Source organism: Camellia sinensis, chromosome 10 (assembly GCF_055761805.1).
Source record: "Camellia sinensis isolate YWXY chromosome 10, ASM5576180v1, whole genome shotgun sequence".
Taxonomy (NCBI): Eukaryota; Viridiplantae; Streptophyta; class Magnoliopsida; order Ericales; family Theaceae; genus Camellia; species Camellia sinensis.
The window spans coordinates 24,423,913-24,451,618 of record NC_138970.1 but is presented as its reverse complement, the minus strand read 5'-3'; the positions used below and the strand labels follow the sequence as shown (position 1 = coordinate 24,451,618).

Below are 27,706 nucleotides of genomic sequence, written 5' to 3'. Positions count from 1 at the left end.
AAACCAAACCAAACCAACCAAACCAAGCCTTAAGTCCCATCAATTTCATCATATTTAGATTTAGTTATCATCTGCAAATACAAAATAGAAAATAACAAAAAGTCAAAGCACTACAAAATTTTGGTGGTGAATGGCCTATTCATCAACAATATTAGTAGGACATAACACAATACAATAAGCATTGCACAGAAGCAAAGCCAAAAGGACAAGCTGATGGCCACAAATTTTCCAGAGCAGGAAAAGTTGCAGAGCAAAAGAAATTGAAACATAATTTTAACCACAAAGAAGAAAAAAGTTTTCAAGCAACCCAACTTCAGCTTCATGCTCTCCGCATTATCACCATTGCACCAAGCAATAGTCCCACTTTCCACATAATAAGTGCAGGTTGAAAATCAATAAAGCAGAGGGGGTACAGAACCATAAAGAAGTGAAGCACAAATAGCACTGTCCTACAGGAAATTGAACTATAAACCAGAGGATGGTTTTTCATAACGTTAGATGGAAAGTAGAATGGAAAGAAAAACTAAAGTTCTAAGGGAGAATAATATATAATAGATTGTGGTCATTATAGCTGGCAAACATATAAAGGAAATAAGACATACTTTACAAAGGGCTCTATATTCCTTCTGAAGGTGCTTTACACATGCTTTCTCTGCCATCTAGCAGCTTCCAATGGTAAGAAAACAGCAGATCAATTCCCTAGCTTAAGTCCCCTGGCTGTCCCTTGATTTTGTAATATGTTGACTGGAAAACATAAGAGTCATTCTACAACTTGAGAATTAATGTGTGAACTAAAAATTTCTAGAGCAGAAAAATCAAGTCATGAATCTAATCAATACTTAAACAGGACAGATACTAAAAGGGATAATTTCTATTGCAAATTTCTTTGTAAAACTATATCTTGTATAATGAATTAGATCTCCATTCTCACTAATTTTTTAAAAAAACTTGCATCAAAATGCATCAATGGGCAAAAAGTACATGTTTTTCTAGCTCTAGACTCCCTGTTTTTTTATTATCCTGTGTTGCTTCCTCTCCACCACCTCCACCAGGCCATCTATCAGAGTTCTTCATATCAAAATCTGAATACTAGAAGAATCAAGCCAAATATAAGCATGGTCAAACACATAGACAGTTCTAAGCTTTATTATCCAATTCGAAGAAATTAGAAAAATATTACTTCTTCTAGATCAGTTTTTTAGATAGAAAACTTATCGTAGTCCATCAAAAATTCCAACTCCTTATTCATCCGTCTTCTTTTGTTGAAATATGATTATAGAAATACTCATATAATGAAGCCTTTTCAAAAATTATGGTAGTCAATCAAAAATACAAATAGATGCTTTCTTTCCCTTCCCGTCCAAAAATTTCAAACAAACTTTTAAGGTCTCTTTCACACTTTCAGGACTTTAAAAATCATCCATTAACCAATGACATCAAGATCCATAACCCTCAAAACAATTTTAGGAGAAAGCCATTGCTACGCTATCACGCCTATGGGCTATCCCTTCAACTATACAAATGTGAACAAACTTTATGATCTCTTGGGCTTTCTGAACCACACTTCAAAATGAATGATGCAGCAAATTCTGCAAGTTTGTACTTTTAGAAGAAGCTTTAAGGGCAATGGTTAGTTTAAAAAGGAAATTTAAGCTCCTTTAAGCATAACCCCATCAACCTCCCATCTCCACCTAGATAAAATTAAATGTTTAAACCTTAATGCAGGTGATGGTAATCCTATGATTTAGGGATCTCATGCATATTTTATTTCCTCTCTCTGAAATTGACTTAAAGATTTCTTAAAGCTCCCCATCTTTAAAAAATAAAAATAAAGAAGAAGGAAAAGGACAGTTTAAAGATGAGAGATCATTAGAAACAAGTGTGAGCACTTTTTGGGTTATGAAATTACATGCATTATTCCTTCACTGAAACAATATATACAGTTTTATCAGTTGCGACATGAAATGCCCATGGACTGAAATTCCTGTACAACCACGCATTGTAATGCCATCCAAGAGAACCACCCAAGAAAAACAAAAAATAGAACTTGCATTTCAAATATGTGATGGGAAAACTAAAACTGTGTTGATCTTGCATAAAAGCCCACAGCAAAAAATGCCAACAGCTATATTCTCATAACATTTCAAGTATTTGTACAACCAACATGTATTGCAAGTACTAGAGGAACTAATTCCAAAATTTGATACGGTGCTACAGAGCACATAACTAAGCATGTGGTATTTACAACTAAACATAAAATAATATTTTATGGCATTTATATACAACATTTAATTAAGAATAACATTTTGCCACTATTATTACGATATTCTAAAAAAGATTTCAGAACAATATTCTTAACCAGCTAGAAATTTTAAATATTGAGTTCTACTTGGGATCCTAATTCCTACCCATTCTCCCTGAATCACATGACGCAGTATTTGAATTTCAGAAAACCTGAACTAACTCTGCTATTTATATTTTAAACAAAATGAAGATACAGAACATATATAGCACTGACATAGCATCTATTATCAGAAATACAAAAGAGAATTATTAATATAAAACAAAGATACAACAAGAGAACAAGAAGTCCTCTACAATGAGACAAAACGCCTAGAAAAGGCAAAGGCAAAATAAGCCCTTAAATCACAAATCGCCATTTAATTCTTGTTATGCCATCCCTCTTTAGAAAAAAGCAAAGACCAAAAACAAGAACAACAATAATTCTGCATTCCACTTTGCATGATTAATCATTTATTGTCTATCGAACACGTAATTAGAAATGAAGCAAATATTAAAATCTCTATTTAAAAAAACATGAATAAATAAAACAAGTTTGCACCATCATAACCAAAAGTTGATAAACAGATACAGTACAAATCAACACTATTTAGTTTATCCAATTAGTTCTTCACATAGAACAACCCAAACTGATGAATACTTGTATGTATTATGCATACCAGCTGCTGCCAATGCATAAAAATCGAGAAAGATTTTCTAGGAGAAAATTTAAAACTGTCCAAAAAGTATAAATCTCTTGCATGAAAGATTCATTTCCATAATTACAACATTAAATGCTTGTCATAACAATCCATGGAAAACAACTGTTGTATACAACTAGAAGCAGTATAATAATCATACCCAACGCAATATGCATAACCATAGGCATTTCATAAAATAATGATTGAAATATTTTGAATGATGAATGAAAAAAAAATAAAAATTAAAAAAAAAAACTTAGATGCTTTAACAAAATAACTTATAAAAAAAATGGTTTTAAAAAAAAAATAAAAGAAAAAAAAACAGAAAAAAAGGTAACAAAACAGTATCATTCAAAGCTCTACCTTTCATGCCTTTACTTTGCAGGCATCAATGACCTGAGTGATTTAACCGCTGACTCAACCATATCCATCTCATACTCCATCCTACCATTGGTCCAACACTGCAAACAGTAGAACAAAAGTCAAGCAGGAGCATTAATTGATGTTACTATTTTGTATTCAGAAAGCTTATTACCACCACTAATGATACACAATAAAAATAACGGCAACAGACCCATCATCCAGCCAGTCTTTCGTTTATAGGCCCAAACAAAGAAAGAAAGTGCAAATTAACATGTCAGCTAACAATCAACATGATTTTTCCAAATCGTTAGGACCACCACTCAATCAACTGTGTAGTGTAGAGTATATCTAGGAATAAACATTAAATTCAAATACACTGACCTAGGAAATTTGGCAACATTTGCCTCAATATAGGATAACTCAAAGTGAAAGTCTGCTCAGTGACTTCCATAAGAAAGCACATAACAACATTAAAAAATGAAAAGAATAAACCAAGTACTTGAAACACCAACCAACATTAAATCAAGTCGCACAAAAGCTTCTTTTACTCCAGCTCTTGGAACATCCTACTTAATTAAAAGTTGCCCATGAATGAGAATTTTCTAACAGATCATATGATGAAAACCATTGGCCTAAGGTATAGTGACTCGAAACCTAACTATTTTTCTCTTCTCTCTCTTTTCTGTTATTTTCTTATTGGGTAATTTACAATTAAATTTTTGTTTTCTTACTCTACTCCATCTTCCCCTTTTGTCAATCTATATATAATAATCAACACTCCCATATTTTTATAAAATTTAATTTGAAATCCTTCCATTTGAAATGCATTAATCCAAGCAGAACCTTGGTTTCTCGTAGCATGCTACAATCACTCCACATAATGATTTGCGCCACATATACCGGGTTGGGGGGAGTTCAAACAATGTAAGCACAATATTTATCTTTCTCTTTTCTTTATGGATGACAGGTGCAGAAATAACTCCTTATGCAACTATAAGATCTTTCTTGTAAACTTGGGAAACAAATCCCAAATTCCTATAATGAAGGATATAGTATCTTCCATTGCATTTCACATCAAACAAATCAATTGAATGAACAAATTCAATTGAAAGTATCTTCCAAATATGAACAAAAATGCCTAATGAATGAACAAATTCTCCTAACCCCATTGCATTTCACATCAAACAAATCAATTGAAAGTATCTTCCAAATATCTTCCAGTACTAAGTGAAAATCAATTGAAAGTTTCTTCCAAATATAGCCCACAAAGCTTGATTATTCATAAATTGAAACCCTATGGCCAGTCGGCTCTTCAATTTGACTGATTAGAAGAGGATTTAAGTGTTTTGGATCTGAGATCATTTGCATTGAGTTAGAGAGCCATGAATGAGAGAGCAAGGTTGTTCAAAAAAATAAAAATAAAAGAATAAAAGAATGAGAGCGCAGGGAAGATGGGTTTGTCTTTGGCCATAGTAGAGATGAACCGAATGACCATAGGGTTTAAGATCTGTTCGGATTATAAAACTACATCATTGTTGTTCCAAGGATACACAGTCACATAGAGATATAGAGGAACCAATTCAACCCAGTCGATAGAGGAACCGACTGGAGTGAGAGAGTGGAAAGAAGAGTCAAAAGAATCGTACCGTCTCGCCGCCGAACCAGTCTCGCCGAACTAGTCTCGCCGCTGCTGAAGCCGCTGACTGAAACCCTTCCCCTTCAACCCCAGTCTCTCTTCAAACCCTCTATCTTCTCTCTCTCAGAATAAGGTTTTCACACTATTTTGAAACAGTCTTGTGAAATTAAGGGCTCTACAAAAGGGAGGGAAAAGAAAAGGCAGAGGGAAAAAAGGGGGGAAATAAGTTTGGCGGGCCGTCCGGGTGAGTAAGTGAAACCGGGGGAGGGAGAAATTAGTTTTATTTTTATTTGAATGAATTTTTTTTTATTTGATAGAAATAGAGGTAATATTTTAATGAAAAATATTTTTCGTTAATTTTTTATGTTCGATGAATAATTTTTTTTGTGGCCCATTTTTTTTTTTGCTACTAAAAATCAAGAGCTAATTTTTGTGGTAGAGGAGAGGGAGTGGCAGTAGTGGTGAAGGTGGTGGATAAGACGTGAGGTGGTGGTGGCGGTGGTGGCGGCGAAGGAGATTAGTGGTGAAGTTGTGCTAATGGTAGAGGAGATGGAGTGGCGGTGGTGGAGGAAAGGTAATAGTAGTGGTGGTAGTAATAGTGGTGGTGGTGGTAGCAGTGGTGGTGGTGGTGGTGGTGGTGGTGGTAGTGGTAGCGATGGTGGTAGTAATGATAGTCGTAGAGATGGAGTGGCAACAGTGGTAATAATGGTGGTAGTGGAATGACATTTGCAGTAGTGGTGAAGGTGGTAGCGGAGATGGGTGGTAAGAAAGAGATGAGTGAGAGACAGATAGAGAAGAGAGATAGAGAAAGAGACAGAGTGATGAGTAAGAGAGAAAGAAAGAGAGAAAAAATGGTCGCTAAAAGTACATTTTCTTGTAGTGGAGAGCTCGGTAAATAGAGAAGAGGGGAGGGAGAGAGTGAGCAAGATGAACACAATGTGGGAGAGAGACAGACAAGCGGACAGACACACAGAGAGAAAGAGAGATAAAAAAGTGAGAGACAGCTAGACAGACATAGAGAGAGAAAGAGAGAGAGAGAAGAGTGATAAGTGAGAAAGAGACAGAAAGGGAAAGAGATAGAGAGAGAAAGAGGGACATAGAGAGAAAGAGATAGAGACAGAGATAGAAAGAAAAAAAAAGATGAGTGAGAGATAGACAAAGACAGAAAGAAAAGAGAGTGAAAAGAGATGATCGAGAGAGAAACATAGAAAAAGAGAGAGATAGAGAGAAAAGAAAGATGAGCGAGAGAGACAGAGAGAGAGATAGAGAGAAGAGAGATGACTGGGAAAGATAGGGATAGAGAAAGAAAAAAGATGAGAGAGATAGAGAGAAGAGAGATGAGCGAGAGACAGAGACAAAGACAGACAGATAAGAGTGATGAATGACAGAGAGAAAAAGAGAGAGAGAAAGAGAGACAAAAAGAGAAAGAGATAGAGAGTGAGAGACAGAAAAAGAGACAAAGAGAGAGGAGAGATGAACGAGAAAGACAATGAGAGAGATAGAGAGAAGAGAGATGAGCGAGAGAGACATAGAGAGAAGAGAGATGAACGAGAGAGATAGAGAGAAGAGAGGTGAGCGAGAGAGACATAGAGAAAAGAGATGAGAGAAGAGATAGATAAGTGAGAGACACAGAGAGAGACAGACAGACAGACAGAGAAGAGTGATGAGTAAGAGAGAGAAAGACAAAAGAGAGTGGAAAATGAAAAAATTGGTGAAAAGAGACAGACAAAGAGAGAGAGAGAGAGAAAAAGAGCGAAAAGAGATAAACGAGAGAGAGACAGGGAGAGATGAGCGAGAGAGGGAGAGAGATAAAGAGAAGAGAGAGAGAAGAGAGACAGAGAGAGAAGAGAGATGAGAGAAATAGAGAGAAGAGAGATGAGCGAGAGACACAGAGAGAGAGAGAGAGAGAGAGAGAGAGAGAGACAGACAGACAGACAGACAGAGAAGAGTGATGAGTAAGAGAGAGAAAGAGAAGAGAGACAGAGAAAAAAAACAGAGACACGGAGAGAAAGAGAGTGAGAGACAAACAGACAAATAGAGAAGAGTGATGAGTGAGAGAGAGAGAGAGAGAGAGAGAGAGAGAGAGAGAGAGAGAAAGAGAAGAAAGACAAAGACAGAGACACATAGAGAAAAAAAGAGACAGAAGACAGAAAGAGAGAGAAAGAGTGATGGGTGAAAGATAAAAAATAAATTTTTATTTTACATTCAGCGACTAAATTATTTTAGTTGCCAAAACTATATGTACAGCGACCAAAATATTTTTTAATCGCTGAAATTAAATTTTTGCCAACCAAAATTTTGGTCGCCAAAGACAAAAAATAATTTTTTATTTTTCATTCAGCTACTAAATTATTTTAGTCGCCAAAACTATGTATACCGTGACCAAAATATTTTGTAGTCGCTAAAATTAAAATTTTGCCAACCAAACTTTTGGTCGCCAAAGATAAAAAATAACTTTTTATTTTTTATTCAGCGACTAAATTATTTTAGTCGCCAAAACTACCTATACCGCGACTAACATATTTTTTAGTCGCTGAAATTAAAATTTTGCCGACCAAACTTTTGGTCGCCAAAGATAAAAAATAATTTTTTATTTTTCATTCAGCGACTAAATTATTTTAGTCGCCAAAACTATCTATACCGCGACTAACATATTTTTTAGTCGCTGAAATTAAAATTTTGCCGACCAAACTTTTGGTCGCCAAAGATCAAAAATAAATTTTTATTTTTCCTTTCAGCGACTAAATTATTTTCGTCGCCAAAACTACCTATACCGCGACTAACATATTTTTTAGTCGCTGAAATTAAAATTTTGCCGACCAAACTTTTGGTCGCCAAATATCAAAAATAAATTTTTATTTTTCCTTTCAGCGACTAAATTATTTTAGTCGCCAAAACTATATATACAGCGACCAAAATATTTTTTAGTCGCTGAAATTAAATTTTTGCCGACCAAACTTTTGGTCGCCAAAGATAAAAAATAAATTTTTATTTTTCATTCAGCGACTAAATTATTTTAGTCGCCAAAACTATCTATACCGCGACTAACGTATTTTTTTAGTTGCTGAAATTAAATTTTTGCCGACCAAACTTTTGGTCGCCAAAGATAAAAAATAATTTTTTTTTTCATTCAGCGACTAAATTATTTTAGTCGCCAAAACTATCTATACGGCGACTAACATATTTTTTTAGTCGCCAATTGTGGAAAATTTAGCGACTAAATTTTTTTTAGTCCCCAATTGTGAGATTTTTAGCGACTAAATTTTTTTTTAGTAGCCAAAAATTAATATACCCCGACTAAAAAATTTTAGTAGCTAAATATTGTACTTTTACCGACTAACATAATTTTTGGTCGCCAATTCCACAACTTTTGGCAACCAAAATATTTTTAGTCGGCAAAAGTGGTCGCCAAAGCTGTATTTTCTTGTAGTGGTTGTAATTGAATAGATGTGTGTGAGAGAAAAAATGATTGAGAAGAAGAGATGACAGAGAAAAAATGATTGATTGATGTGTAGGATAGAGAAAGTAATTTTAAATTTTTTTTTTCAAAAAATATATTTTGAGATATAAAACCAAACAAGCCCAAAAGTTTCATACATTCTTCCCGTAATAAGTTGATATAGTCGTTTAGCTTGGGTATGTCCAAATTTTAATAATTTATATATTTATTCTCTCTCTCTTGGCTCCTCGGCGTAGTAAAGTATTGCTTGGTTGCATGTTTTGTGCGCTTTAAACCTTCAAGAGACAAATAGTAAATCAACTCAATCCGAATAAATTTATTCAATGGTCACCGCTAACCGCTTTTGATCCCAAATTTTTGGATTTTTTTTTTTTAAATAAACTTTGGTTCATATTTATTGTGATGCTCATGAATGATTCAGAATATTATAAAGATTTTCATCTTTGGACCGTTGGAGATGGACTTACTTTGATGGTTTGGGCAATGACTTTTGTTTCACTAATTACCGCCATTCTAGATACATCGTAGTTTATTGAGAAAAAAGTTGAGAGATTTAATCAGATAATCTCGTATGACGTTGTTATCTTTTCTTTCATATCTAGTTTTGTTTTTTTTTTTGTTTTTTTTTTTTTTTTGCCAACGTCTCAATAGTAAAATGTGTTGGATTTTGTTTCTGGTTTAAATCATTCTTTATATTTTTGAGCTCTCATGCATTGTGAGTTAAGCCTTTAGAATCTCGATTAGCAAAAAGTTTGAATAAATGAATTAACCTGTATGAAAATGCCCGTTCACGTCCTATATAATGTGGGTGAAGAATAGTTCAACTATCCTAGTCTGTCCTCCCAAGTTTATAATTTGACACGAAACACTTGATGATTGTTGAACCTTATGCAGATGTCATTTGTTGGTTTACAATTGAAATTCTTGAATTGATGCTACTGTGACATTATGAATTTACAAAGCTTTTTCTTTCCTTTCTTTCCCTTCCTTCTATCCATCCACATTTTCCTTTGTTTATTTTATTTTCTTTTTTTGATGTTGCCAGAAATTTCTGTGGGGGAAGATTGATCTTTGGTCCCGATGTAGCGTCTTTGTTTTTGTCCACATTCCTAATTGCAGGCCCTGCAATAGCTTTTTGTATAAAAATCTACTGCAATATCACTGAAAGCAAAGGAAAAGATTGGTATGTCGTGCTGGTTGTGGAATCTATCCTCACTACTTTGGTAAGTAATATAATTTCATTCTGGTTTCCAGCAATTTTAACTATTCGTTACCCCCTAAAAGAAAAATAATGAAGGCAAAACAAAAGATGGTATGCTATGTTGAAGAGTAAAGTCTGTTTTCCAATTGGAAGTAATTTCCATACTTTGAGACCACTATATCATGGTTCTCTTTGGTCTGACCCAATATGAAATTGTCAGACGTTATAAAATTGTTAAAAATCAAGAGGCGTGAATATTGACATTACGTATTACTATGTAGAAAACAACATGTAATGGAATAAATATGAAAGAGATGAGTGGATTACTATGGTGGATGCCACTTAACTGTAACTGGACTGGAAATGAAATGCTTACATTTTGTCCTAAAACAGCATTGCAATTAATTCATCTAACCAAATAATAGAATCCAGGAAAGCATAAATTCGCTTTAGATATTGACCATAGGTGTTCGTGAACATTAGATTTAGAGACCAACCTAGATACTCTAATTGGCCTACAAATTGGCTGTCTATTAGTATACATGTATCATAGGTTGGCAGTCAGAATTCACTGACCTCATGTTTGTATGGTCATTTACATTACAATATTCCTGAAAGTACCTCCACGTGTGTTGACACATGCACACAAACTTGCGAACTAGTCACCTTTGAAGTCTGTTGTGGTATTGGCATTTGTCTAGTTATATAATTTTTAGCTTCTCAACTTATTTTCAGTTCTAATTGAAATCATTCTCTTAATCTCAGGACAAGCCTCAGCAACCAATTGAAGGCCGTCTTCCTGACGCTATAAAGGGTTAGTGTTGTTAACTATGTCCTAGTCACACTATATATATTTATTTCTTAAGGAAAAAAACAAATGAATTTAATTATAAACACCAAATTGTAAAACCGACTTAATTTCTATTCCCTTGATCTTAAAACCCACAGAATTTTCAGAATACACCATCTACTAAATGTAATCTAACATTGGTTTCTGGAAAATTAGGCAGATTATTGGTTTAGACTAAAGTCAATGGAGCAATCCAACATTTAAATATATCTGTTGTGTTCGTGGTCCAAGACAAGACGTGAGCATGTTCCAATTTCGTTTTACAAAATGGGAACAAAGTTACAAGCACTTGGTGGGCAATAATCAAACACTTGGTGAGCATGTTCCAATTGTTTCTGATGAATTTCTCACTTGAACATAGAATCAAACACTTGGTGGGCAGAAATTTTAACAAATGTAAAAAAAGAAGTTCATTCCCAAACACAAATTCATGAACATTTAATTTCAACAAGAAGAAATTAAATTCATGAAGGGGCTAAATGTGAAATGGGCCGGGTTCAAGCCTTGGGCCGGCCCAATTAACCGAAGTGTGAATCCAAGTGGGTTGGATGAGCATATGGGCAAACCAATTAAGCTCAACTTCCTAATCAACAGTCCACCCAAGTCCTCAAGCACTTGGGCCCAACCCGCAGTGGAAAGGCTAGTCCAGCCGTGGTGCTGGGCTGGGCCGAGTTGCGAGACTGAATCTATGGACCGAACAGATGATAGGCCGAGCCCATACAAAGATACCCGAATGGACCAGTCCATCTCCATGAGTGATCCTGTAAAAGGCCGAGACAAGGCACAATGATGCCGAGCTGAGGGACATCGGTACCGAGCTGAAAAAACCTCGCAAGGAAACGTGGAAGTTGTGAATGTGTGCATGTGCAAGTTGCCACCTCAACTAGTCCCCTACACCTAGAATCACGGAAATTGTTGAACCAAAGGAATGTGGTTTGTTATCAGCATGACTACAATGAGTATATGCATTCAATGGCAACTACCAGGTGGTCCCCTACCATGAGCAATGCTAAAAGGACACCTGGCAGCATCCAAGCTCCATGAACTCACCTTGAGAAGCAAGCAAGGAACACTATATGTACAACATGAACTTCACATTGAAGGTAACTGAACAATTCCAAGCAAAAACTACAAACTCAACTCGATATACACCCTCTCCGATCACTAATTCCCACACCGGAGGGGTTATCCGGCCAACCCCGGCCGGGCAGCTCTAACGGTGCTTCTTGTGGCAGGAGCCTCAGTCCCTGGATAGTCCAACCGAGTGCAGGGCCCTGATCCACTTTCATCTAGTGCGGAATCCGGTACGCATAATTGGTGCGGTGAACGTGGATCACTTCATCTCTGAGCTCTGCACTCAGTTCCAACGATGGGGATTGAGGACATTCCGCCTTCGACACATACTCCACAGACGGAGAAAACGAAGGACAAAGGTTTGGCCCTCCCAACAGTCCCGGAGGAACAAACTGGAAACAATAATCGAACCCTTGAATCCGTCGAGCATCGATTACCCTTCGTTGGAGGTTCTTCTCATCACTTTCTTCTGGAAAAGGATTATAGAGATCGAATCATAGACTCCATGGGGATGGAGATACAGGAGTTAAAAGCCCAACTTAAGAGGGTGCTGGGCGATCCGACAGAAAAGAAGACGGAAGCGGAGCCCTCTCGTTTGCAACGGAGGAGCTCATCCAGAGAGCCGCCAGTGAAAAAGTTCCCCAGGAATGAATCTGGGCAACAAAGCTAGCCTATCCCGGTACAGAGTGAGGCAGCAAATAGTCACACCCGTGGGTCACGCCGGAGAAGGGCCAAGAAGCAGAAGACAATTAGCCAACAGACTGAATACCCTCCTCAGGACCTTTGTACTTGGTTTATTGGCAATAGGCAAAACGAACAACATCGGGATCACCTAGACCGTACTGTTCACCAGAGAGAACACCGAGCGCTGGACAGACTCGTCTCTTCGCCATTCTCCCTGGAGATTGAGACCATGAGACCTCCAAAGAAATTCACCCCACCAAAGTTCACTTCATACGACGGGAAGTCGGACCCGCTGACACATATTAGCCACTATAGACAGATGACGTCCTTATGGAACCGAGATGAGACACTGATGTGTAAAGTCTTCCCATCCAGCTTGGGAGAAACTAGACTTCGATGGTTCGATCGTCTCCCTGCTAGATCGATCCATGGTTGAAAGCAGCTCTCCGAAGAGTTCCTAGCCAGGTTCGTCTCCAACATTAAGATCCCGAAGGACCCGGATATACTGTTCGACCTCCGAAAGGAGTAGGAGGAAACGCTGCGCAATTATGCTAGGAGGTACTGGGAAGAGTACAATGACCTGGAGGAAAATGTGTGCAGCGAGCAGATGGCCGTTATGTCTTTCAAACATGGTCTGCGTCCGGAAAGTAAGTTGACACAATCACTTACCAAGCGCCCAGCCACAGCTTTGAAGGACTTGTGTACCAGGATTGAGCAGTACGCTCGCCTCGAAGACGATCGGATCCCTATCGAGGTAGCTTCAGCAGAACTAACAGCTCGGCACAAGAAAAGAACAAATTGAGGAGAACACCAAGGGATTGCAGTGAATGAAGTGGATAAGTCCAAATCCCACGAAGCCGTTGTGACTGTATTCAAAGAGCCAATCTATCGAATCCTAGAAAAGATCAAGAGAGAGCCCTTCTTTGTTTGGCCGCCGAAAATGTTGGAAGATCCAGCTCGGCGCAATCAGAAGCTCAGATGCACCTACCACCGCGACAGGGGGCACATGACTCTGCAGGGCACTGAAGCAATGCTTGGAAGACCTAGTGGTAGCTGGACACCTGAGGGATTACATTGATCAGGATAAGGAAGTGGCCGAGCTGGGGAACCCACTGCCAGAACCAAATATTGAGCATCCACCTCGGCTGATAATAAATGTGATCAACGGGGCAGCGACTCAGGAATCTGAGGAGGCACTGAAGGAAGAGATCGCTAAGGCTGCGCAAATTCAGTGGATTATGTCAGTGGAGCCTGCATCGAAAAAGGTACGTACAGTACCTAAATCCCCCTTGTGCACTATTTCATTTACTAGCAAAGATTTAGAGGGCATACAACACCCATACTGATGCACTGATTATAACTGTGGGAATTGGGAAGCGATTTGATGTAAAACGAGTCTTGGTAGATCAAGGTAGTGCAACAGATATATTTTATTATGATTTGTTCAGAAAGCTTGGTCTCTCCGAGCAGCACCTCACCCCAGCAGCAGCCCTATTGGTCGGTTTCAATTCACAGCCAGAATGGCCGTTTGGCAGAATAGTGTTGCCAGTCGTGGTGGGTACAAAAACCCTCCAGATAGAGTTCTTGGTTATTAATACACCATCCCCTTACAACGCCATACTTGGTCGTCCATGGATTCATCAAATGGAGGTAGTCCTTTCAACCTATCACCAGCTCATCCGTTTCCCAACGGAACACGGAGTAGAGTAGATTTCAAGGGATCAAGTTGCGTCCAAACATTGCTTCATGGCAGCATTAAAGGCAAAACAGCTTTGCAATCGGGTACAGACAGTAGAGGTAGCCGAACAGCCAGTTTTGGAAGATGTAGGGGGAACCCCAGAGGAAAAAATGATAGGGGATTTGGAGAAAGTCTTGGTAAAAGAAGATGACTCAGAAAAGTACTTCCTTATCTGTACCTCGCTAGGCGCTGATGAGAAACTTCAGCTGCTGGAACTGCTGAGGGAAAATATGGAGGTATTCGCATGGTCAGCATATGGGGTTGGACCCAGAATTTGCTTGCCACAAGCTCAACATCAACCCTTCAACTCGGCCCATTGTGCAGAAAAGTTGGAGATCCTCAGTTGAGCACACCGAAGCAGTAATTATTGAAGTCGAAAAACTCCTGGCTTCAGGAGCAATCAGAGAAGTTCAGTACCCGCAATGGCTGTCTAACACAGTTGTAGTCAAGAAGAAGAACGGAAAATGGAGAGTTTGCGTTGACTTCACTTGCTTGAACAAAGCCTGCCCTAAAGATAGCTTTCTGCCGCCTCGCATTGATCAACTAGTAGACTCAACAGCAGGGCATGAGCGCATGAGCTTTCTGGACGCTTATAGCGGTTACCATCAGATGCCACTGTTCGTTCCGGATCAAGAAAAGACAGCGTTTATCAATCCAAGGGGAACTTACTGCTACAAAGTAATGCCATTCGGCCTCAAGAACGCCGGGGCAACCTACCAGCGAATGATCACCCGGATGTTCAAGGACCAACTGGGAAAAACCATGGAAGCGTATATAGATGATATGGTAGTAAAAAGCAAGCTCGCTACAAACCACCTCACAGACTTGAGAGAAGTTTTTGGCATCCTGAAAAACCACCAGCTTCGCCTCAATGCCTAAAAATGCGCTTTCGGGGTAAGAACAGGGAAGTTCTTGGGATACATGGTCACTCACAGAGGAATTGAAACGAACCCGGATCAAATTAGAGCAAAACAGGATCTTGAAGTACCAACAAAGGCTAAAGAGCTGCAGAAACTAGCCGGAATGGCGGCCGCACTGAATCGGTTTATTAGCAAATCCTCAGATCGGATGAAGCCCTTTTTCCAGCTTTTGAGAAAAAAGGCAGCATATGAATGGAATAGCGAATGTATCGAAGCACTGTAAAGTCTCAAAAGATACCTCAGCACACCTCCTCTACTGTCCACTTCAGAACAAGGAGAGGAGCTGTACCTCTATCTGGCAGTCTCAGATCATTTCGTGAGTGCAGTATTAATTCGAGAAGTTAACAAGGAACAGAGGCTTGTATATTATGTTAGCAAGACTTTACTAGATGTCGAGACACGATATCTACCGTTGGAAAAGTTAGCATATGCGCTACTTATCGCCTCAAGAAAGTTGCAGCATTACTTCCAGGGGCATACCATTAACGTCCTCACTGAATTCCCCCTCAGATCTGTATTCAGCCGAGCCGATTTCTCTGGCCGAACAACAAAGTGGGTGGTAGAACTTGGTGAGTTTGACATTCGATATCAACCCAGGACAGCAATCAAGGCCCAGGTCTTAGCAGATTTTGTCGCAGAATTTGCTCCCACCCAGAGTACCGAACTGGGGGATCCGAGTTCGGCACAGGTGCCATGCACCACCGGACAAGGAAAACCCTGCACTTCGGAAGCATGAAAACTCTTTATTGGAAACATCTAGCAGCTCTATGTTGATGGATCGTCCAATAACCGAGGCTCAAGGGTAGGAGTAGTACTTATTTCGCCAGAAGGATTTATTTGGGAACAGGCTCTCAGGCTCGGTTGGAAGGCTTCAAACAACGAGGCTAAGTACGAAGCGTTATTGGCTGGCTTGCGTAGCGCTGAACACTTCAGTGCAGAACAGCTTCTTGTTTTTAGCGATTCACAACTTGTGGTAAACTAGCTTTCTGGGGTCTATGAAACACGAAATGAAAGAATGGCTACGTACGCAGGCAAAGCCAAGGACCTACTCAGAAAATTTCAATCCATACGAGTGGAACGAATCAGTCGGGATAAAAACAGCCACGCTGATGCTCTGGCATGCCTCGGCTCATCAGTGGATACAAAGGATGCCAGAAAAATTTGGGTTGAGTTTGTGCCAGAACCATGTATTGCATCTCCAGTCCTCTGTAACAACTTAGAGCCGAGCTAGATGGATCCAATATTTGCTTTTCTGAAATCTGGTACACTCCCCGAAGACAAAAGGGAAGCCAACAAGGTTAGACATAAGTCAGCTCGGTTCTGGATCTCACCATCTGGGAAGCTTCACAGACGCTCCTATCTTGGCCCCTACCTCCTATGTGTACATCCAAATCTCGTCGAGAATGTTCTCTACGAAATTCACGATGGAATTTGTAGATGCCACGTTGGCGGAAGGTCACTGGCACACCGAGCCCTCACTCACGGGTACTGGTGGCCACGGATGCAACAAGATGCGCAGCAGTACATACAGAAGTGTGACAAATGTCAGAGGTTTGCTCCACTCATTCATCAGCCAGCCAAAACTCTTACACCACTCACCAGCCCATGGCCCTTTGCGCAATGGGGTCTAGATGTTGTCGAACCATTGGCGCGAGGCACTGGAAACAAGCGATTCTACATTGCTGCAACCGACTATTTTACCAAGTGGGTTAAAGTCGAGGCGCTGGCAAGTATCAAAGAGGCAGACACGAAGTGATTTGTTTTGAGGAATGTGGTGGTGCGTTTTGGCATTCCGCAGGTACTGATTACGGATAATGGAACACAGTTCGATGGTAAGGTCTTCAGAAAGTTTTGTGCCGACCTCAAAATCGAGTATAAGAACTCTTCTCCAGGGTACCCACAGAGTAATGGACAGGCAGAAGTATCAAACAAAACCATCATCAACGGAATAAAGAAGCGGCTTGAACATGCAAAACGCAAATGGGTTGAAGAGTTACCTCACGTATTATGGGCCTACCGAACCACGACACGACGTTCAACGGGGGAAACACTATACTCCCTAACTTATGGAATGGAGGCTATCATCCCACTCGAAGTAGGTCTCCCAACCCTTCGATCTGAATTATTTGAAAGCTCTAGTAACGAGGAAGCTATTGCACAAGCACTGGATATGGCAAAGGGCTGAAGAGAAACAGCGCTGATCAAACTTAAAGTGTATCAGCAGCAGCTCATCAGAAGTTTCAATCAAAAAGTTTTCCCAAGGCAATTTACACCTGGAGAACTGGTTTTGAGGAAAGTTATGGATCACAAAAGGGTGCCTGGCGAGGGCAAACTTGGGCCTAACTAGGAAGGTCCCTACAAAGTCACAATTGTTGTTAGAAATGGAGCTTACTACCTAGAGGATCTGAATGGCAGAGCTATACCTCAGCCCTGGAACGTAGCAAATCTCAAGAAATACTATCAATAGAATTATCCTCCAACTTCTCTATCAGAATGTAAAGGCATTTATCTGCTGACCAATGCAAATGCTTCCCCACTTTTCTCAAATTTATCAAATTCTTGTAATTAGCTTTGATGTTTATCAAATGGAATTAGCTTTGGTTCTTACCAAACGGAATTAGCTTTGGTTCTTACCAAACGAAATTAGCTTTGATGTTTATCAAACGGAATTAGCTTTGGTTCTTGCCAAACGGAATTAGCTTTGATGTTTATCAAACGGAATTAACTTTAGTTCCTACCAAACGGAATTAGCTTTGATGTTTATCAAACAAAATTAGCTTTGGTCCTCACCAAACGGCATTAACTTTGATGTTTATCAAACGGAATTAACTTTGGCCTTTGCCTAAATGGACTTAGTTTCAGAACGACTGGACGGAATATAAATATGGTTAGCACTCAAACATGCTCAGTGGTATTGCTTGGTGGAATAATGTTTGGCAACTGAATTGGACTTTAGCCAAGTGGAATTGCTTGGTGGAAACCACACAAACATATCTTAAGTAAATGTCTTTGAATCCACAGAATTCCTTAAGTACTAACACGTCGACACTTCAGTACTGACTCAAACAAGCAGAGTTGGAACAAGCATGACCAGGTTCTATTAGGAGTAAACTTCCAGCATTAGTCTTACTCAACTCTAGGTGTGGGCAAACAATTGTTTTTCAAAACCAACCTGGACCTGAGTAAGACACCTCTTCATGCCTTTATCGCATTCAAATGCCCTTATGCTATCAAAGTTGCAATAGACTTAAGCAGCTCTACCTAAAGAGCACAATCTTCAGTGCCGATCTTACTTAGCTCCAGGTGGGGGCAAACAATTGTTTTTCAAAACCAACCTGGACCTAAGTAAGACCCACTTACGAACTCAATCATAGCCATACCACATATCCGTTAGCCACACCGAGCATCAGTACGGCCCCGAGGCCCCAACAGTGCTCAGCCAGGGAAAAACGGTACAAAGCCACACCGAGCAATAGTTCAACCCCGAGGCCCCAACAATGCTCGGCCGAGGGCAAGCAGTACAGTGCCAGACTGAGCTCTATTCGGCACGAGGTCCCAATAGTGCTCAGTCGAGGGCAGGCAGTATAGAAAACATTCAGACATAAAAGCCAAAACAGCATCAGATTTGCAAGTTCAAAGAGAAAATCCTATCATCCAACAAAAGGCACAGATGACCTCATAACCAGCAACAAAGAAAAGAAAAGAGAAAATAAAAATTGTCTTGGCAAGTGCAGAAAGAAAGCTCGTCATGGAGATCGAGCCACAATACATCAAAATAGAAAAGCAAAAAAGTTCAAATCCTTTCAACATCAATTTTCATTAACAGAGGGCAACTCAAGAGCAGCATCAAGAATTTTGTCTAGGCGGTCTGCGGGAGGAAAAGTACAGGCAGCTCCAACTTCCTGAGAAGTAGAAGCCTCCTTAACCACGTCCCCCACGATTTCGGTCTCTAGGATTTCAATCCCTTCAACATCCACCGTTTTAGCGGCAACATTATTGTCCTATGTCTTGCTTGCAGAATCAGCTTCTGGGGAAACTTCGACTGGGAGAACAACAGGGATGGAAATAGTCTTCAAACCCAAGGATCTCGAAGGAACGAGGACATCCTGAAACAGGGAAGAGCCTTCAGGAACCAGCGCAGGAGCCAAAGCACTCGTCCAACCCTTTAGAAAGAGCTTATCTCGCAGCACTAGCACCTCTTCCTTATAGGCGGCCCCAGCTTCATCCTAGCCCTATTGCCAGTGTTTGGCTTCCAGCGCAGAATAGTCGGTGGCCAGTACGGCAATAACGGCCTCCAGTTCGGCCACTTTCCCCTCAAGTTCAGCCTAGGTCCCAATAGCAGCCTCCTTCGATTTTTCAGCTGAAGCGACAATCTTGTTCAAACGAAATGCTTCCTTCTCTGCGGTTCGGCGTCCCTCATTCTCTGTCTACAAGCTTACCGTCAGTCTTTCAGCGTTCATTGCGACCTCCAGCACGGCCCTTTCTAGCTCTTCAACACGAGTAATTGACAGATGCATTCTTTGGATACACTGCAAAGGACAACGAGGAATTAAAAGAAAATGAGACAGCGACGCAATAATAAAAACAAGTAAAACGAGGAAACACTTACAGCAGTCATCATCTGAAGGGTCCCCTTCAGGATAGGAATATTACGGGGCCCATTGTGGTCAGCCATGTCAACCGGTAACAACAAAAACTTAGTCAAATCAAAGGCAAAATCTGGTGAAGCAACAACTGAATCAGAAGTGGAAATGGGCCTGCCCTCATGCGACATTGGCGGCTCTCATTTCTCAAAAGCCTCACCCTAAGCAGGATCCTCAGAAGCTTCCCCTACCACTGCTTTGCCAGCCTCTCTTCCTCTCTTTTTTGCTCGCGCAGCGACTGAAGCTGAGGGCTCGCTAGCAGTCGCAGGGGTCCCAGAATCTCCCACCTCCAACTTCACTTCCATGAGGCTCTTCGCCTCGGTCTTTTCCATAGGGGTTTCCAAAGCATCGGAGGCTCCGAAAGCCTCGGCCTCTAAGTCCACCAACACCCTTCTCTTCGCCACAGACCCGCCCCCTACGAAACTGGGGGCAGGAGAGGGCGCTCTCTCAGAAAGTGCACCCTAACTCCTGCGACGGCTCGTGACCAAAGGAGTCAGAAACGTGTCAGTCTCGGTATCAGAGTCCAGAAGGGCAGCAGCGAGCCTTGCTTTCTTTGGAATAATGGAGCGGTAAGTAGGCTGGTAGTCCAATAACTCGGGTACAGATCTGTTTTTATACCCCAGGGATCACTCATGGAGATGGACTGGTCCATTCAGGTATCTTTGTATGGGCTCGGCCTATCATCTGTTCGGCTCATAGATTCAGTCTCGCAGCTCGGCCCAGCCCAGCACCACGGCTGGACTAGCTTTTCCACTATAGGTTAGGCCCAAGTGCTTGAGGACTTGGGTGGACTGTTAATCATGAAGTTGGGCTTAATTGGTCTGCCCATATGCTCATCCAGCCCACTTGGATTCGGACTTCAGTGGATTGGGCTGGCCCAAGGCTTGGACCCGACCCATTTCACATTTAGCCCCTTCATTTGCCCCCTAGCTCGCGCTAAGGTTCCCCTTGGAAGGAGCTATTGTTCTGCTTCCCAAGCGTCGCGTTGTTTCGATTTTTCCCCAGTTCGGCCTTGGTGATGGTTCAATCCTGACACACAATCCCTACATGCGTCCTTTCATGGTGACACGTGGCGATGTGAGATAGGTGTGCAGAGATAGTGCGTCGATTCCATACTGAAGGTCGTGCTCCATGTACCTGCGCACCGGCTAGTGCAATTAATGCTCTGGCTGTTAATACAAATCCCTTCATCTGCTTTTTCATTCCTCTAGAGAGTTTCAAAGAGAGAGAAAGAACTCCTCTCATTCCTCTAAACCAGTCTCATTGGTGTCCTGCTCAGACTTTTTCGCCGCTGATCTTGCTCTGCTACCACTGTTCTAATCTCTGTAAGTCCTCTTGTGACTCTTCTTCTCTTGCCTCTTTTTGTCTTAATCATCTTGTTTGGCTCACTCGCTGTCTGTGTTCCATACTCTGTTATTTGAGTCCCACCTCTGTCCCGTTAGGTTTGTTAAATGGGGAAGTTCCGTTCACTAGTTGATACCCCCGAGGCCATGGCTATGTTTCGTCTGGACTATAATATTCCCAATGACGTTACCCTTTCGTTGGCGAAAGTAGACGCCAAGCGTATGGGCATGAGGAATATCGTTGCTTTTCCCATCGCGGCCATAGTCGAGGGAGGGGTTCAGTTCCCTCTTGACCCGTTGGTACGCTGGTTTCTGTATCAAGTCCAGTTAACCCCAATGCAAGTATTTGTGAACCTTTTCCGTGTTGTTTGCGGCGTATCTGCCCTCAATAGATGATTGGGTTAGAACCTTGACATATGGGATATCTTAGGTTGTTATACTTTTTCTCATGACAAAGACCACAGCACGTATTACTTGCGTGTTTGCTCGTTTGATTGCCATTTGGTTACTGGGTTGCCCGATTCAGATAAACACAGTGACGATTTCTTACAAGTTGGTAGAAACTGGGAGTTCCCCGCCAGAACTGAGTTTCAGTCTAAGAGGATGCCCCAGAAAGACGGCTACCCAGGTTCGGGCCTCCTCTTCTAATGCCTTTTGTATTTCTTACTTTATTTTGGATATTTCTCTAATGGGTCACTTCTTTTCTGCAGAGGCCTCTCATTTCCAACGGAGACCGAATCGAGAGAATGCTGAAGCTATAAAAGCTGCCCTGAGGTATAAAAATAGATCTGCACCCGAGTTATTGGACTACCAGTCTACTTACCACTCCATTATTCCAAAGAAAGCAAGGCTCGCTGCTGCCCTTCTGGACTCTGATACCGAGACTGACACGTCTCTCACTCCTTTGGTCACGAGCCGTCGCAGGAGTCAGGGTGCACTTTCTGAGAGAGCGCCCTCCCCTGCCCCCAGTTTCGCAGGGGGCGGGTCTGTGGCGAAGAGAAGGGTGTTGGTGGACTTAGAGGCCGAGGCTTTCGGAGCCTTCGATGCTTTGGAAACCCCTTTGGAAAAGATCGAGGCAAAGAGCCTCATGGAAGTGAAGATGGAGGTGGGAGCTTCTGGGACCCCTGCGACTGCTGCTGAGCCCTTAACTTCGGTCGCTACGCGAGCAAAAAAGAGAAGAAGAGAGGCTAGCAAAGCAGTGGTGGGGGAAGCTTCTGAGGATCCTGCTGAGGGTGAGGCTTTTGAGAAATGGGAGCCGCCAATGTCGTATGAAGGCAGGCCCATTTCCACTTCTGATTCAGTTGTTGCTTTACAAGATTTTGCCTTTGATTTGACTAAGTTTTTGTTGTTGTCGGTTGACATGGCTGACTACAATGGGTCCCATGATATTCCTATCCTGAAGGGGACCCTTCAGATGATGACTGCTGTAAGTGTTTCCTCGCTTTACTTGTTTTTATTGTTGAGTCGATGTCTCCTTTTCTCTTAATTCCTTGTTGTCCTTTGCAGTGTATCCAAAGAATGCATCTGTCAATTACCCGTGCTAAAGAGCTAGAAAGGGCCGTGCTGGAGGCCGCAATGAATGCTGAAAGACTGACGGTAAGTTTGGAGACAAAGAATGAGGGACGCCAAACCGCGGAGAGGAAAGCATTTCGTTTGAACAAGATTGTCGCTTCAGCTGAAAAATCAAAAGAGGCTGCTATTGGGACCCAGGCTCAACTTGAGGGGAAAGTAGCCGAACTGGAGGCCGTTATTGCCGTACTGGCTGCTGAGCGTTCTGCGCTGGAAGCCAAACACTGGCAACATGGCTGGGATAAAGCTGGGGCCGCCTATAAGGAAGAGGTGCTAGTGCTGCGAGGTAAGCTCTTTCTAAAGGGTTGGACGAGTGCTTTGGCTGCTGCACTGGTTCGTGAAGGCTCTTCCCTGTTTCAGGATGTCCCCGTTCCTTCGAGATCCTTGGGTTCGAAGACTATTTCCATCCCTGCTGTTCTTCCAGCCGAAGTTTCCCCAGAAGCTGATTCTGCAAGCAAGACCCAGGACAGTAATGTTGCCGCTGAAATTGTGGATGTTGAAGGGATTGAAATCCCGGAGACCGAAGCCGTGGGGGACATGGTTAAGGAGGCTTCTACTTCTCAGAAAGTTAGAGCTGCCTCTACTTTTCCTCCCGCAGATAGCCTGGACAAAATTGTTGATGCTGCTTTTGAGTTGCCCTCTGTTAATGAAAATTGATGTTGAAAGGATTTGAACTTTTTTGCTTTTCTGTTTTGATGTATTGTGGCTCGGTCTCCATGACGAGCTTTCTTTCTGCACTTGCCAAGACAATTTTTCTTTTCTCTTTTCTTTTCTTTGCTGCTGGTTATGAGGCCATCTATGCCTTTTGTTAGATGATAGAATTTTCTCTTTGAACTTGCAAATCTGATGCTGTTTTGGATTTTATGTCTGAATGTTTTCTATACTGCCTGCCCCCGGTCGAGCACTATTGGGACCTTGGGGCCGAATAGAGCTCAGTCTCGCTCTGTACTGCTTGCCCCCGGCTGGGCATTGTTGGGTCCTCAGGGCCGAACTGATGCTCGGTGCGGCTTTGTACCATTTGCCCCCGGCCGAGCACTGTTGGGGCCTCGGGGCCGTACTGATGCTCGATGTGGCTAACGAATATGTGGTATGGCTATGCTTGAGTTCGTAAGTAGGTCTTACTTAGGTCCAAGTTGGTTTTGAAAAACAATTGTTTGCCCCCACCTGGAGCTAAGTAAGATCGGCACTGAAGATTGTGCTCTTTAGATAGAGCTGCTTAAGTCTATTACAACTTTGATAGCGTAAGGGCATTTGAATGCGATAAAAGCATGAAGAGGTGTCTTACTCAGGTCCAAGTTGGTTTTGAAAAACAATTGTTTGCCTCCACCTTGAGTTGAGTAAGACTAATGCTGGAAGTTTACTCCTGATAGAACCTGGTCATGCTTGTTCCAACTCTGCTTGTTTGAGTCAGTACTGAAGTGTCGACGTGTTGGTACTTAAGGAATTCTGTGGATTCAAAGACGTTTACTTAAGATATGTTTGTGTGGTTTCCACCAAGCAATTCCACTTGGCTAAAGTCCAATGCAGTTGCCAAACATTATTCCACCAAGCAATACCACTTAGCATGTTTGAGTGCTAACCAAATTTATATTCCGTCCAGTCGTTCTGAAACTAAGTCCATTTGGGCAAAGGCCAAAGTTAATTCTGTTTGATAAACATCAAAGCTAATGTCGTTTGGTGAGGACCAAAGCTAATTCCATTTGGTAGGAACCAAAGTTAATTCCGTTTGATAAACATCAAAGCTAATTTCGTTTGGCAATAACCAAAGCTAATTCCGTTTGATAAACATCAAAGCTAATTCCGTTTGGTAAGAACCAAAGCTAATTTCGTTTGGTAAGAACCAAAGCTAATTCCGTTTGATAAACATCAAAGCTAATTACAAGAATTTGATAAATTTGAGAAAAGTGGGGAAGCATTTGCATTGGTCAGCAGATAAATGCCTTTACATTCTGATAGAGAAGTTGGGAGATAATTCTATTGATTGTATTTCTTGAGATTTGCTACGTTCCAGGGCCGAGGTATAGCTTTGCCATTCAGATCCTCTAGGTAGTAAGCTCCATTTCCAACAACAAACTTGCGAACTAGTCACCTTTGAAGTTTGTTGTGGTATTGGCATTTGTCTAGTTATATAATTTTTAGCTTCTTAACTTATTTTCATTTCTAATTGAAATCCTTCTCTTAATCTTAGGACAAGCCTCAGCAACCAATTGAAGGCCGTCTTCCTGACGCTATAAAGGGTTAGTGTTGTGAACTATGTCCTAGTCACACTATATATATTTATTTCTTAAGGAAAAAAACAAATGAATTTAATTATAAACACCAAATTGTAAAACCGACTTAATTTCTATTCCCTTGATCTTAAAACCCACAGAATTTTCAGAATACGCCATCTACTAAATGTAATTGATTTCTGGAAAATTAGGCAGATTATTGGTTTAGACTAAAGTCAATGGAGCAATCCAACGTTTCAATATATCTGTTGTGTTCGTGGTCCAAGACAAGACGTGAGCATGTTCCAATTTCGTTTTACAAAATGGGAACAAAGTTACAAGCACTTGGTGGGCAATAATCAAACACTTGGTGAGCATATTCCAATTGTTTCTGATGAATTTCTCACTTGAACATAGAATCAAACACTTGGTGGGCAGAAATTTTAACAAATGTAAAAACATAAGTTCATCCCCAAACACAAATTCATGAACATTTAATTTCAACAAGTAGAAATTCAATTCAATATAGGCACTAACCAAGCTCATAAACAGATATCTAAAAAACAATTTTCAATGAAGCAAACATATGACAATGGAAGAAAGAATTGGATTTCACAGCAACTGAAAAATGGAAATTGAAGAATGTCATACCTCTTCTGTTTCGTTGACAAAACGCAGATTATTTTGCACCAACGCAATGAAACACTCAACACCTCTCAACATCGCAGAACTTGTGTAACAAGCCTGGGCGAAAAGCTGCAGCAACACAGGTGGCAAGAGGTGATGCATAGCTTGCTAGAGAAGCTGCAATTGACCATTTCAACCAAAAACACATAACTTGTTCAAAAAAAAAAAAAAACCAAAAATACAACAAAACTTGTTTGGTATAAAAATAAATAAAATATGTTTGATGAGTCGCATAAGGTAGTGATTAATAGTAGAGGGTAGGTAGATGTAGTGGCTGAAGTGTCATGAACTGGCTAGAGCTCGATGACAGTTGGCCGGTGGTGGTGGGAAAGTGAGGAGACAGAAAAAATTGTTTCGAAAACAATTAAAATTTTCTTTAATTTTTTAATTAAAAAATTCAAAAATTTAGAATCAATTTCACTTTCTTAAAAACAAAAAGGCAAATAGATACAATCCTTTAGGTTTATTTAAAATACAAATTATTTCTTGTGCTTCTAAAAATTACATCATGCCCCTTGAAGTTTTTAATTTCATAACATATGTCGAATTTTTAAAATAAATCATCAAGTTAATTATTGTTTTTAATGATGTCAAAAATTTATTTCAATTAATAATTCAGTGGTTTTATTATTATATAAGAGAATAGTTAAAAATTTTATTTTATTAATTAATTTTGTTAAATAAAAAATTTGATAAAAAAGTGTCAATCATGTTGTTTAATTTTAATGATGTCTAGAATATTAATTGAAAATTTGTAAGTAATATACATATTTTATATTATTTGACACAAAATATTATTTATTTAAAATATATATTGTATGATACATTTGTTATAAATATTATTTAAATAAAAATATTTTGAAAATTTTACTATTCATGTTTAGAATAATTCAGTTGATCACTATTCATCTTTTAACAAATTTGATGTGATTGTCTCTTTTGAGTAAAATTGTATTATATCTTTTTGATACATATTGCACCAAATTCAAAATTATTTTGCATCTTTTTGTATGTAGGACATACCCACATAATGAGTATTATGTGCAATTATTTTACATATTTTAAATATATTATGTAAATATATAATATAATATAAAGTTAGCAAAGTTGGGAATTGCATCTTATATAAAATATAAAGTGGCATGGCGGAACGGTGTTGTATATTTTTTTACATCCTTTGCTTATATAAATATATTAATATAATATAAAAAGAAAGGGTTGAAAAGTTATAACGAATTTCACATGTTGTAGTTTGAAATTGAAATGCTGAAACTATATCTTCTGTATAAATTACTTTAATAAAAAGGAAAATGTGGACCTTGCAAGCACATTATTTTTACCTCAATTCTTTATATATATATATATATATATATACAATGGTCAAAATCCACATGTTAGTAAGTTTGTTCAAATATCTAACCACAATTTTTGACAAAAGAAAAGGGTGCCACATGATGTATTTATTGAAAACAAAATAGATGTCTTTTGTTCTATCAAGGAGCGTACCCACGTAATCCATGACATCAGCAAGGTGCGTCCTACCTCTAACGAGTATATTTTTGTGTATAAATAGAAGTGTTTTGTGTGGAGAAAAATCAAGAACTTAAAGAGAAAAAAATATGTGTGCTCCAAAAATTTTGAGTGTATTGTATTCTACTCTTTCACTTTCAAATCTAAGTGCAGTCTTTGTTCTTATACTTTTATATCTACTCTTTGTGAGAAAATTATTTTAAAAAAGGGTTAAAGTACCTCTTATTTTTATTCATTGTTTTGTGAGAGATTTTTGTAAGGGTAATGCATTTATTGTTGAGTGAGGCTCAATAGATAAAAGTAAGACCTATATAAAATCCACGAGCTTGGTGAAGCCTTGGTGGTGTATTGATTCATTTAAAGAAATTCTCAAGGAGGTTCCTTGGGGAGTGGACGTAGGCCTAGCGTGCCAAATCATTATAAATCTCAGTGTTTGATTTTCTCTCCCTATCTCTCTTACTTTTATATTGATAATTATTGTTTTTGTTTTTTATTTTTGAATTTTGTGTTTATTATTTTTTTAATATTGTAAATTATTTTTTAATAACCCAATTCACCCCCCTCTTGGGTTGCCTAACTGCGATAACAATTGGTATCAGAGTTTAGACTCTAGTTTGTGTGACTTAACCATCTTATAGTAGATCATGGCAACCCCTAGTTATTCCTTACCTGAGGGACAAGCATCCAATAGGCCACCATTGTTTAGCAGCACAAATTTTAGCTATTGGAAAACTAAGATGACCATACATGTTCAATCTAATGATTATGAATGCTGAAAAATTATATGCAATGGTCCAAAAATTCCTATCAAAACCGT

The 27,706-nt window shown here is 39.9% G+C and overlaps 1 long non-coding RNA gene across 1 annotated transcript; it reads right to left on the bottom strand.

The window, feature by feature from the left end:
• Window positions 1-21: 21 nt before the first annotated feature.
• LOC145801030 (uncharacterized) lies at window positions 22-25,730 on the bottom strand. The gene is made up of 3 exons (XR_014341848.1): window positions 25,324-25,730; window positions 3,345-3,442; window positions 22-744 (listed from the first exon to the last, which is right to left on the bottom strand). It is a non-coding gene; the product is annotated as an uncharacterized LOC145801030 (long non-coding RNA).
• Between the last annotated feature and the right edge of the window lie 1,976 nt (window positions 25,731-27,706).